At 42.9% G+C, this 14,191-nt stretch overlaps 1 protein-coding gene across 3 annotated transcripts in view; it reads right to left on the reverse strand.

The window, feature by feature from the left end:
- SLC39A14 (solute carrier family 39 member 14) overlaps nucleotides 1–14,191 on the reverse strand; it is a 207,066-nt gene that overhangs the window by 84,951 nt on the left and 107,924 nt on the right. The gene's annotated exons all lie outside the window — the stretch shown is intronic.

The following is a 14,191-nucleotide window of genomic DNA, read 5'->3' on the forward strand; positions in this document are numbered from 1 at the left end:
ATGCATGCAATTATATTTGTATTTATATAGATATATATACACATCTGCATATGTTTATATACGTATGTATATACATTCACATACATATATATAAATGCATACGTATATATATATATATATATATATATATATATATATATATATGTGGGCGTAGAGAGGTAGAGTGTAGTAGAGAGGCAGAGAGGTAGAGCGAGAGGTAGCGCGAGAGGTAAGAGGTAGAGAGTGAGTAGTAGAGAGTAGTAGAGAGTAGTAGAGAATGAGTAGTAGAGAATGAGTGGAGTAGTAGAGAGTGAGTTGTAGGGAGTAGTAGAGAGTGAGTAGTAGAGAGTAGTAGAGAGTGAGTAGTAGAGAATGAGTGGAGTAGTAGAGAGTGAGTAGTAGGGAGTAGTGGAGAATGAGTAGAGTAGTAGAGATTGAGTAGTAAGGAGTAGTAAGGAGTAGTAGAGAGTGAGTAGTAGAGAGTGAGTAGTAGAGAGTGAGTAGTAGAGAGTGAGTAGAGAGTGAGTAGTAGAGTGAGTAGAGATTGAGTAGTAGAGAGAAGTAGAGATTGCGTAGTGTCTCACACACACAGTGTCACACACAGTGTGTCACACACAGTGTCACACACACAGTGTCTTACACAAAGTGTCTCACACAGTGTCACACACACACACACACACACACACAGTGCCTCACACACACAGTGTCTCCCACACAGTGTCTCACTCACACATATTGTCTCACACACACATATTGTCTCACACACACATACAGTAACAGTCTCACACACACACACACACACACACACACACACACACACACACACACACACACACACACACACAGTGTCACACACACAGTGTCACACACACAGTGTCACACACACAGTGTCACACACACAGTGGCTCACACACACAGTGTGTGTCTCTCTCTCTCTCACACACACACACAGTATTTCACACACACAGTGTCTCACACACACACAGTGTCTCACACACACACAGTGTCTCTCACACACACACACACACAGTGTCACACACACACACAGTGTCACACACACAGTGGCTCACACACACAGTGGCTCACACACACAGTGGCTCACACACACAGTGGCTCACACACACAGTGGCTCTCTCTCACACAAACACACACACACACACAGTGTCTCACACACAGTATTTCACACACACACAGTATTTCACACACTCACAGTGTCTCACACACACACAGTGTCACACACACACACACACACAGTGTCACACACCCAGTATTGCGATAAAAGTGAAGATGGGTGATCAGCTGGTCTGCACTGGTGTTTGATGATCACCCATTTCCCCAGCCAGCCAGAAGGCGTGGGTAGTGTGTACACTTGTTTTCCTTCATTGAATATGGCCATTGTGTTGTCTGCGCGCATTATAATGTCTATCGATCTCACTTGTGGAATGAAGACTTTCTTCAGCTTCAACAAATTTATCTGGAGAGATCTTACCAAACTGACCTACAAGGCACTACTGGAGGGGTTCCTGCAGTAAAACCAGATGCGACTAGGAGTTGCACACGTGGATGATAGAAAAGGAGTCTTACTATGAGGTTAGGGGCATGGTTTCACCGTAGCAATGGCAAAACTTGTAATTTTGGGTACTTGCTAGGACCAGAGCCAGAGTGGAAGGAACGGAATTAAATAGTAGAGATGCAAAATGGGGCAGGCAGATTCCTTCACACTTTTTCCTCCAAGGAAATGCTGGAAGAGATATTCCTGAGGGCAGAGCAGGTTCTATTACTATTGAAAAGAGACCTTCCGAAGTTAGTGGGATACTGCCTGGTCAGAAGTGGTCTTGATGAGAGAGGTTGATGAAATTTACATCACAGACCTTCAAAAGCACAGAATTCCAGTGACAGTTACAGGAAAAGCCTTGCCCCCTACTCTGGCTGCAAAAAGAACCCTTCCCACACAAAATGGGTGGAGATGACCGGAGGAGGTAGGCAGACCACGATGGTCAAGTCACTTGTATTTCCTGGTATTTCTTGAACCTATGAAAGGAAGGCAGACTTCTTCCCTCATCCACCACTTCTCTTTTGAACTGCTATCTGAAAGCTTGGAAGAGTGAAGAGCCTGTTGGTTGCATGAAGATCTTGAAAGAAGCAGTCACTGGCTGGAAGAGAGATTGTGATCTTGGTAGTCCTGCAAGGATAGCAATCAACAATTTTGCAGTCACTGTTTCCGTTTTATACTGCTCAGAGACCCTATTTGTTGAATATATACTTACGGTCAACATTGGGGTCAAATTTCCATGCACATAACCTACAACCCCCTCTTGATCGTCTTAAACGGGACATACGGCATTGGGAATCGCTGCCGTTGACCCTGCTGGGCAAGGCGGCACTTTTTAAAATGATGGCCTTGCCCTGCTTTCTCTATATTTTAGAAAATACACCATACCCCGTACATGCCACCTATTTTAAAAAAATTGCAGCACAAGTCTCGGTGTTACTGTGGGGTCATAAGCCCGCACGTATAGCGCAGGCCAAGCTAACACGAAGCTGGTACGACGGAGGCATAGCGCTTCCGGACATCGGCCTTTACTACTGGGCATCACAGTTGAAGGTTATTAACTAGTGGCTGCATCTCCCACAGTCCGAACCAGCTCTGAAGGCAGACAGGGCACAGTTGGAGTTCTCTGGTATGCTGGCCCCCCTTTATGATAAATCCCTAATCGTCACAAAGTTTGGCCCAATACAACATACACTCACTATATGGCACGCGGCACTGACCAGGTTGGGATGGCAGGGAGTGTTGACACAGTTAACTCCGTTATGGGACACAAAGAAGCTGGGGAAACTCAGACAATCCAAGGGCTTTGACCGTTGGGATGCTATAGGCATCTCAACCATTGGGGATCTATGGCAGAAGGGACACATGCTTCCCTTTGAGACACTGTGACAACAATATGATCTGGCACCATCAGAACATTCCCGGTGTATGCAGATACGTCATGCATTAACAGCGAACAACACTGACACCTGAAAAGGTCATCCCAGAGGCATCCCCTCTCGAGGACAGACTACTCACGGACTATATGCCATCAAAGGCGACATCACTGACGTATCGTAAGCTAATAAATAATTTACCTGACCCAATAGGGGCCTTACGGGAGAAATGGTCGCATGATTGTGGAGACATTGATGACTCGGAGTGGCAAGAGGCGATTGCGTCTCCGAAAGAAGTGGGTATCTCCTCACGTCTCCGCTTGGTGCAACTACGCATATTACACAGATCAGATTACACTAGAGACACATTGCATAAGATGAAACGGATTGCACACCCATACTGCCTGCGGGGATGTGGTGAAGTAGGGACCTTCTATCACACAATATGGGATTGCCCAAGAATTGCACACTACTGGATTCAAGTGATGCGAACCATGTCTCAATCGGAAGAAATTTCCATACTGAAAGACCTTAGACGTTGCCTTTTAAATATATGGGAACCCAATGACCTTACACGTTCGGGACAGGGTTGGATGACACTGGGTTTGATGATGGCAAAGAGGAATATAGCGCAGAAATGGGGCGGGATGGAGTCACCTACGCTAGCGGCTGGGAAACAAGATATGGATGCAGCGATGATTTCAGAACGGGCAGTGTTCTGCAATAGAGGTTGTCCCAAAAAATGGAGTGGGATCTGGGGGGCATGGAATAAATATAGAGGGGACATTTGTGAGCCACCCTCAGATGATGATAGTTCCAGCTCTGATTCGGACTGATGTGTTGAAAATAATGCACTTGCTGACAGCTCATGTTGCGATTGATGGAACAAGATGTAATTATACTTGTGATATAATCATACTGGTTTCTGCTGAAGGACTACTGTGCTCAATTTATTTTGTATTTTTGCCGGACAATGTGTCGCACTGTTTTAAAAATGCAAATAAAAATATATATTTTTTAAAACATTGGGCTCAATAATTTTCTCCTTGCTGTCTTGGAGGAGCTCAAAATATTTAGACCAGGACTGCTGGTTTACGAACAGAATGGTATTGAAGTTCCTGGCTGTAGTATCCAGGAGGTCCAAAGGCATCAGAAGTGGCTACTTAGATGTTTCTTTACAAACACCACACAAACTTTTAGGATTTCCAAAGACAATAACAGGGAAGAGTTTTGAATCCCAATTTTGCTATTCAGAGACTGACATGGTCTGTTCAGTGTGTGGCTTTCTTTAGCCCTCTTGACTGGACGACTTTGGGTTTGGTGGCCCGAAAGGTTGTGGTAGGAGAAGCAAATAGTCACCAAAACAAAGATGGTCCCCTTCTCTTGCTAGGGCACCAATGGGTACAGTAGGATATTCAAGATGTAGCACCTGATCATCGCTGCAGTAATTTTGGTTAGTACCCTAAACCTCAAATAGAACTCTTGTAGGAAAGACGATTTAGAGGGTCAAAAAGGCCTCCTTTGCTTCCATTTGTCAAAGTCCTCTGTTTAACGGCCCACTGGCCAGCTCTCTCTCAACAACCAACTCAAATGTGCAAGAGAACAGTTAATGGGTCGATGTGGTTGGTCTAGAACACAACAGATATACTCCGCCGCCCAGTGCAAGCTTCTTGAGTCAACAGAGCTAAGTGTGACCTGGACTCTGACCGCTAACTCCAAGGTGGGAGGAAGGTTTGTTTGACTCCACTGTCAAATTGGCCTGCAGCAACATGACCAGAAAGAGGTACAATCTCAAAACAATGTACAAGGGCAATTTAGAACCCTGCCACTTCTGCCATGGACTTCCAACAATGTTTAACGCTGAAATATGTTGTGTGGTACTGAAGAAAATTAGTTGTATACCCATTGATTTGATATTTCCCAGAAATACTTGCACCACTTGTGGGGGGCTAGAAAAGGGTGACCTTAAAAAGGTGGCCGATTCCCAAATGTAGGTACTTTGTCACCTCACCAGCACGATGAACACCTGAGACACTGAACATATCTTTTGTGCCTTTTCATTGTCTGCTGCGCGAAAGGTGCACAACTACTCGGCGGAAAAACAAAACCGTTTCAGTAGGACTTGAAAATATTCTGTGGTTTCAGGTCAGTGCTGCACATGACCACTGACAAGATGCATAGAGCTTAGTGCAGGAGTACTGTGGTGCAAAGTTCTTGATCTGACAAGAAAAGAATATTGGAAAATGGAAAATAAAAACAATCCCAAAAGTGTATCCGGCCTACAGACTCAAGAGTGAAACCACTGAGTTCGGGAAGTAGGTTCAGATTCACTCCATTTGACAGAAAAACAGGCATGCATGGTACAAACATATAAATAATAATGAATTAACTACTTTTGACGTGGTTTCCAGCCCCGTCACAAGATAGAAGGACCATCAGCCCACAGAAGGAAAGTAAGTAGAAGCCAAGACTTGGGAGTAAAAGGAGAATTAATGACTGAAAGCATTTCAACCGCTCACGCTTAAAACGAATGAATGTCAACCCCACTCAATAACTGAGTTCTAGATCAATGAAAAGTTAAAGGTTTTTATTACAAAAGTGGAAATAGTAGTTTTACAGAGTCAATGCCCTGAAGGCTCTCAACTGCAAAGTTATACAGAGTATGCCAAAGGTATCCCAAGTCCCAATGCATAGAAAAATCTGTAAGACAGTGGGCAGCATGCCTAGTAGAATAGAAAAAGTGTGTTATTTGGTTTTTACTGTGCCTCATCGCCAGGTGTTTGCCAGTAAAAAATATGGCTACTTGTCCACCGATCCTAATTGGGCAGGCAGACATGTAGCCAATTCTCTGACTGCCCTTACTCTGGTGGGCCGTCGGAAAGGTTTGGCTATAGCAGTTGATGTAGTCACCACTGCAGCTAAACTGAAGGTCCACCCATATTTAAAGAGGGTGGGTGGGCCTTCATGAGGTATGCATACTTGTTCGCTGTTGCAAAGAAGTATACATACCACCAAAATATAAAATCGAGCCCTTAATCTTCCTGTGCCCCAAAAAACTAGTCCCCTGAACAGGACCAGTGGAAGGATACAAGTCAAAAATGTGTAAAAGAACTTATGCTTCAGGGTAAGGACAGACACAGGAGGAAGGAAAGCCATTGAATAAGAAGCAAGCAAACCAGAGTGATAAGAAATTTAACCAATGATAAACAATGGGTTTGGACAGAGCCCACTGTAAGTTTTTTTGTATGGTCGTTAAGAGGTCTTAGAAAATGGATACTTATAAGATTGACTTTGGGAATGGAAATGCACTCAGATGGGGTTAGGGTGACGCATTTAGGAAGGGGGTGATACAAACCAGAACTCATCCTCCGACACTATGTAAAACCCTGGCCATTGAGACTGTGAGGGCAAGAATCTTCATGTCATCCCAGATTAAAGGAACATTACCACAGTGCAAGAGACAGCAGGACTTGGAAGCTAAACAAACAGTGACAAAGGTATGACAAAATGAACGCAGAGAGAGCAAGAGAAACATACAGGCAAACGTTCAAACCGATCTACCGTAGTCAGACACCCATACGCACGTGCACAGACACCCATGTGTCCATGTTGTAACATGAGCAAGTCTTGTTCCATTATGACTATGGTAGAGGATACAATGCTGTCCAAAGAATAAATTCTGGATGACAGAGTTGTTAACCCATTGTCAACTACAGAGAGAGCTTTCTCTAAATTAATACGATCAATTTCTCGCATTCGTTCTGCAGTTTCCATTTGTGTGACTTTCCATGCTTCATTATAAGCAGCGCAAATATCGGCGTATATGAATTGTTTATGACGTTGTTTGTGAGGTCCTAGTAAGATTTCTCTCAAATCAATGCCATCTTTAAGTGAAGTTGTGTTTTATATCTGGGAGTGTGGATTTTTGTAGCCACTCAAGGCACAGTTTTCCTACACTGTAAGTTGTTATTATCCCTGGATGTTGTCTTTGGATATATCTTGGATCTTACCTAGTTACTGTAAACCCTTGTGTCTTGTTCAGGATTCTATCTTGACAGTTATTCGTGCCTGTGGGCCAGATTAACCATTTTTTCCAATCAGGACGAGTTCTGTTTTGTTGTAAAATATCATTTACGTCGACCTCCTCATCTGTAGTTCTATTACTATCAGGTGTGGGCTTAGGTATGGACGGTTTGTTCAAATCTTGTATCTTAGCTAGGCCAAGACAAGATGTTTGTTGAAGAGTTTCATTTAAGAACATTATTTGTTCTGGGATTATGCAGGCTCTAAATAAGGCTTCTAAACCTTGTACCTGCCAGTCTTTTGTGCCCAGACAGTTTTTGTCTCAATGTTGTTTTTCCAAAAGTCAAAACCTAATGTGGACAATCGAGCATAAAAGGCCGCAGAATAAATTTGCTTAGTATTAGTCAACATACTTTTCATGCCTGTCTTATTAATGTTTCTGGATTTGTGACATTAAAGCCTGAGAAGTATGGACATTTTTCATAGAATGTTCTAGAGCTACCCTTTGGTGGCGTTGGACAATGTTCCCATTGATTAAGTTAAGTTAAAACATTTCTAGGGTTTCCAGATTTGTGCAAATAATGGTGACCATAATGATTAAAACAATATATTTGTTCATAATCTGATGAACCTTCTAAGTGTTCATGTTTTGTAAATTTTGCTGACATTTCCAAGCCTGTCATCATGTTATTAACAGTCTCAAAGTCCCAATCATCAGGAAATGTACTGGGTGAAACAAAACCACTCAAGGAAACCTTAAATTGGTGTGGAATCTTAGCAGCTCGACAGGACCATAAATGTCAATCAGTTCTGCCCCATGCTATACCACCAGGTAGAGGAACGGCTGTGATGTTCACTGATGACAGGTCTCTTGGTCCACGATGAGATGCTTTGTGTGGCTTCAGGAGCAAGTTGATGTTCTTACTTGCTGTGTCCATTTTACTATATTTTCCATCTATCAGCTTTCCCAAACTTAAAACAAGAATGAGTCAAAATAGTAGAAAAAGTACACCTAACACAATCCAAAATTCAACCCATGGTGAAACCAGATATGTATTTGTAAGCTGGTGAAAAAGTTCTGTTACTTGTTCCTTGAAAGTTTTATTTGCTGGCTTTGTTTCTGGCTCACTGGGATCCTCAGAAATGTATCAAAGTTGATGAAATAGCCAGAGGCAGTTCTGTCAATTGTTGGTATCGCATCCGGATTATTAGAAATCGCTGGAGCTGCTTGTTCCTTTGACATATTAGTATAGTCAGATGCTACATCATTGTAGACAGGAGTATCTTGACGAACTGTTATTTGGGTTTCAAGAGGCACAAGGTCCATGACTTTGTTGCATAGTCCTTTTCTCACTGCAGATTCTTCAAAGGTGATGAGTCTCTCAGTTTGAACCTCTTGGATGGTAGCAAGATTTGGTTGTCTGCTACACCTTTGGAGTCCACTGGGCCTACTACTTATTATCGGCCACATGGTGTGGTTTTACCAGGTCAATTGATACGAACCGGTTCTCCTTTCTTCCAGCAAGGGGCGGCAGTAACACTGTTCTTGATCCGTGGACTGCTAGTACAGATACTGGTTTTCTATAAGAAGGCCCAAATTCATTCTTCTCCGCTATTTTCTCTCTGACCAGATCCCCAATCTTTGAAATCCAGACAGGCCTTGCTGGGACAGGTGGTTTTTCTTCAGTGGTCGTTGGCTTCTGTGTTGTGTTGCTTAGACTTCTTCTTGTTTCATTTAAGTCCTGCAAAACAGCCAAACGGTCTTTGATATCAAAGGGTTTTTGTTCTACCACTGAAGTATGATGATCGAGGTCCTCGACAATCATTCTAGTACCAAAAAGTATTTCATATGGAGTGATTCCACCCAGAGAATTTCTTGGCAGATTGTTAAAACTACGTTGGACACTTATTAGATGTTTGACCCACCTGTCACCCGGGCAAATACCCTAGCTGTTATAGATTGCTTTATGTCATGTTTTTTCTGTCCATTACCGAATTTCCCTCAGGATGGAATGGACTTGAGTACCGCAATGCAACGACCAGATTGGCCATGGCCTCTTTGTAAGCTCGAGAGCGAACCGCAGGACCCTGGTCAGAATGTAGCGTGCCGATTGCTTATGTGCCGATAAAGACTCGCAAATCTTTTATAACAGTTCCGGCGTCAGCCGAGCGCTGAGGCCACATCCAAATTAATCTTGTCCTAATAGTTGTGGGACCGCTTTGGTCCATAGGGATGTCTGAGCGTGGATATTCTAATGCTATCTTACAATGGTGTCTGTACTGGGCTGGCTACACTGTAGTCAGGAATCTGGCGGCGCTCTAAGCTGTGATCTCTGTAACAGACATCGCAACTAATTTCGAAGTCGTAAATGTGGGCATTCATCCCTGGCCACCAGTACATCTCTTTTAACTCTAGTAGAGATTTTGAGATCCCTTGATGTATCAGACCCTCTCCCATATTTGCTTCTTGAATCAAAGTACCTCTCAGATTCCTGTTTGGAATTACCCTATCCCCCACTCCAGGGATTAGAGCAATGGGAACGAAGTTGGCATCAATTATGTATGAATATTCAAGTGGATAGTTTAGAGGTAACATTGCACCGCTGCCCTTGCTCGTGGCATTGACAGCTAGCACTGTTTCGCCATCTATTTTTGTTTTTGAACGAGTAATTGCAGCTACGGAAGCAGTTTGCACAGCCGCCTGCGCAGCTTCATCAGCCAATGAATTTCCTGCAACGTGAACGCCATCAGGCTGATGACTCAGTGTATGGATCACGTGAGTCTTTTGTAGTTCTTTCTGTAATAGAACCACTTGTTCTCAAAGCAATTTATGCTTGATTGTGCCACCTTTTGCATTTTTGAAACCGTTTTGAACCCAGTTCTGCAAGTATTCATTTTAAGATTGGACGCAGTAATACGAATCGCACACTATGAGTGTGGGGAATTCGGGATCGGTATTTTCAAGCGCCATCTTGAAAGGCAGTAGTTCAGCTCGCTGAGCTGTACAGTCTCCGAGAGATTGAGTTTTTGTGACCATAGGTCTGAATTTACCATCGCGCCAGCGACCTTTAACGATCGCGCACGCAGCACTATAAGCTTGTTTTCCCCCAATTGCGGGTTGTGCTGATCCGTCTGTATAAATTATACATCCGTAATGTTCTAGAGGCAGAATCCCAGTGGGCAGAAGGCATTCTTGTTCGTATTGTAGAAATTCTTGAGTTTTCAAGTAGGGTTCGAAAACGTATTCAACGTCTGTTGCAGCAAGAGAATTAACCCATTGTATCCATCTCGGATGTAAAGCTTTTGCATTCGGAATGCTTGCTTTTGTCACTGCTTCTAAGGCAGGTACAGGAGTAACAACTTTTATGTGTTTTCTCTGTGCGAGAGCTCTCTCTTTTGCTACTGCAGTTTGAACCGCTGTCAGAATTTTTTCTGTTGAAGTGAATTTCATTCCAGCTTGTGTGTAGAAGTGTGACTTATAAGCTATTGGTACCTTTTCACCTTCATTAAAGGTTAGGTATGTGAATCCGCATCTCCCTGGGATGAGTCGGATTACAAGGTTGCGTTCATTTACGCGTCTCTGTAAATGTGCTGTTGCTAACATGTCTGTTTGCACTGAACGCAAAATTTCTGTGTTTTTGAGTCCAATTAGTAGGTTTTAAATCAGGTTTGATTAATTCGTAGAGAGGTTCAACCCTTTCTGCGTAGTTTAGAATGTAAGTTCTTCCGAAATTCAGGAATCCTAAAACTGACTGTAGGTTTTTCAGTATTTTTGGAGGTTGTAGCAACGCACATTTCTCTAAAAAGTTTGCTGCCAGGCTTTTGCCTTCACTTGAAAGTTCGTATCCTAGGAATAGGACGTTGAGATGGGCAATTCTTGATTTCTTAAAATTGAATTTGTACCCTTCAGAGGTGAAGCCAAGTATTATGGTGTTCACCCTGTTCAAGTGCTTGTCCAAATCATCGTCTGTAAGATAGATGTCATCGACATAAGATAATGCCTCATCATCATATGTTTGTAGTAACTCTGTTACTCTGGCTGAAAATAACCCTGGACTATTCTGGAATCCCTGGGGGATACGACAGAACTGATGCTGTGTCCCCATAATTGAGAAAGCGGTCAAGTACCTGATTCAGGTGCGATATTTTGACAGAAGAAACCGTTTGAAAAATCTAATGTTGCGTTATATTTTTTGCGCACAATGTTGTTCATCAGTGCTGCACTGTGTGCATTTTGTACTGCAAAAGTTTTGCAACAAGAATTTAAATGTCTGTAGTCCAAAACTAGACGATATGTATTGTCTGGTTTGAAGACAGGAAACAAAGGATTGTTCATGGATGAGGTGCATGTTTCAATCAACCCTTGGTATTCAAGTTGATCTAAGATATTCCTGACCTGTTTTGTAGCTTCTTGCTTAACTGGATACTGCCTCTGAGCAGTATTTTGATTTTTTAACTGGAGCTTATGGTGAGGAGAGTCCTCATCCCCTCCCACATGATTTTTATATAATGCTGGAGCCTGGGCTACAGCCCATTTTCTGGCATAGGTGTATTTTTTATTTATAGGAATATGATTTGAGAAGGCTGGCATAATGATTTCTTCGCCATGAGGGCACTCCCTGACAAATTCAGGTGGCCAGTCTTTTTCTGCCAGAAGGATGTCATAACCCTTAGACAGTTTTTCCCAAAAGTGTGCTTTTATTTTTCTAGTTATGTCCTCCTCTATCCTGAGTGTTACTTCATATAACTTATGGGGTACACTAACCCTGGTATCGGCAGTTTCAACCTGAATGTATTCATTCAGGTCCACTGTCTCCAGATGATCCTTCAGGATCTTGCGAGCTATGATAACTTCTGCTGCGCTGTCCAGCATTGTCTGGGCCCACTCCCCGTTCTTGAGTTGTGTCCTCAAGATCCTCGGCATGCCTGATTTTTAGACTGGCTACCTTATTCTTTCTGAATTGAGTTTTCTTATTTTTTGGAATGTGTTGATCGTCTTTGGACTTCACGTGTTCTTCCTTCTGTTCTGATCGTCCTCTTTCGGATTTCTGCGAGGAAGTCTGAAAGGTACGAGAGGAACGTGTATCAGTATCTTGATATCTATCAGGGTTTCTCACATTATCCCTATTTCTGAGATTATATCTCTTTTCAGAGTGATCCTTTTGAGGAGACCTACCTCTGGATTGGGAACGCTTCTCTTTAGGAAGTGTCCATCTAGTATTTTCCCACTTCTTTTTAGGAGTAGCGAGTGTGTTTTTGATAAAAACCTTTTCAGGATTTTTCTGTCAGTTTGGGCTTTACTGGTTTCCCTCCCAAACTATCTCTACCTAGTTCTTCATAGGATTTTTCAACTATTCTGGCCAGTTCATAGGGTTGCTCAGTTACATCAAGTTCTTTTAGATTTTAGCTGATTGCCACGGATGTTGCTTCTCCTTTAATATTAGTTAATATTATAGTTGAGACCGGTTTTAAATCATTCGGTAACTTCATACCGAGATTTAAAGCAGGCTCTGCCCCGTATTCATTATAAATCTGTTTCAGGACGTCCGGTATCACCGCCATAGATAGTACACCATGAGTTTTTGTGTAGATTGCAGCAAAGACTGTACCCCAAGTGTCACAGTCCTCCAGGTGTGGTGTGATCCCCATGATTGTTAGAATCCTGTTTTTCTCATGAGGTGTACTATCGGTAAATACTGCCTCGATCGGAGTAATTTTTTGAGCTAACCAGAATAGAATTCGTTCCCTTTTTGTGGGTAATTTACCAATGACTGATTGTAGTCTGTGGTGTAATTTGTTCGTGTTCCCTTGATGAAGGGTTTGCTGTGGAATTCTTATCGAAACAAAAGGGGATGATGGACGGAGCGTTTGAGCAAATCAAACACTCACCCCCAGTCAACTGATCTGGGTTTAGTCCATCACCATTCTTTACCTCACTCAGCCACCCCAGTTCAGACATGGCCATATGCAAATCAGTCTGACCCTGTGCCTCATGGGAACAGTCCAGCCCGAACTGCCAAGCCATGTCTTCCCTGGACCGGAAACAAGCATCCTGGGACCGGTTTCGGATTCATAATTCTCATCAGCCAGGCTATCTTGAATCCAGTGGCCAAGTGAGCAAGGCACTCACGTCTGAGCATACCCTGCCAACTTAGGGCGAACAAAGCGAAACTATTCGGGCTGGACTGTTCCCATGAGGCACAGGGTCAGACTGATTTGCATATAGCCATGTCTGAACTGGGGTGGCAGAGTGGGCTAAAGAACGGTGATGGATCAAACCCAGATCTTTTGACTGGGTGTGAGTGTTTGATTGATTCAGATGCTCAGTCCATCACCACCCCCTTTTGTACCGCTTGTGGAATTCTTATAGCAGGTTGGACTGTTAGAGTCCACATGACATATTGAACCAATTGTCTATGTATTTTAATTAATTGTTTTAGCTGGGCTAATAGTTCTACATCTGTCATTCTTTCAATGTCAGGATGTGGTGTATAGCTTGCTAGTACCGGCCATGTTGCTCCTGGTCTACCTAGTGGACCGAGCCTGGTAATGTGATTTTGATGTTGTAGGGCACCTTTAAACCAGAGCTGATGCTCTTGGTAAGTTAGTGGAATTTCAATGTCCTCGAAAGGAACGTATTCCGCTGTAGGTTCCTCTACTTATAGAAGTGGAACACATGTGTAGTTGGATTTGCTTCCGGGAAGATAATTCATGAATAGAATACCTCTGTCTGTCGATATTCATGTGCCTCTATGATAAATATAACCCTACCACCTCTTGGTGATAGGGCCATTTTCTATATGCTTTATCACTATTGTTTTACTTAAGTTTTCCGGGATGATTATAGCATCCGGGTCATTTTGTTGGAAACCTGTTGTCTAAACCCGGTTGGTTTGCAGACGCTGCAGTTCCACTGGCCCCGGTATTATCCTCGTCGGCCATTTTGTTGAAAGTTTTTGCAGAGCAAGTTTTAAGAAAACAAAGATAAGGTGCACAATATTTTGGAACACTGCATCCTTCAACGTTGAACAAAACCAAAAACGAATACATAGGATTATTCGTCCTACTCCGTTATGGCGGATATTTTATCCTTTAATCCACTCCAGACGTCTATTGGAGTTTTTTACGGAAAAAAGGGGTCTCTGTGAAAAGCACGACTGAGTTACTCTAGTATCTACCGTTAAATTAGTGTCTTACCAAACGTTGGGCGCCATGTAGTGTAGTTCCTATATTCCCAATAGGCTCTGCGCATTGGAATAAT

This window comes from Lissotriton vulgaris, chromosome 11 (genome assembly GCF_964263255.1).
Source record: "Lissotriton vulgaris chromosome 11, aLisVul1.2, whole genome shotgun sequence".
In the NCBI taxonomy this organism is placed as follows: Eukaryota; Metazoa; Chordata; class Amphibia; order Caudata; family Salamandridae; genus Lissotriton; species Lissotriton vulgaris.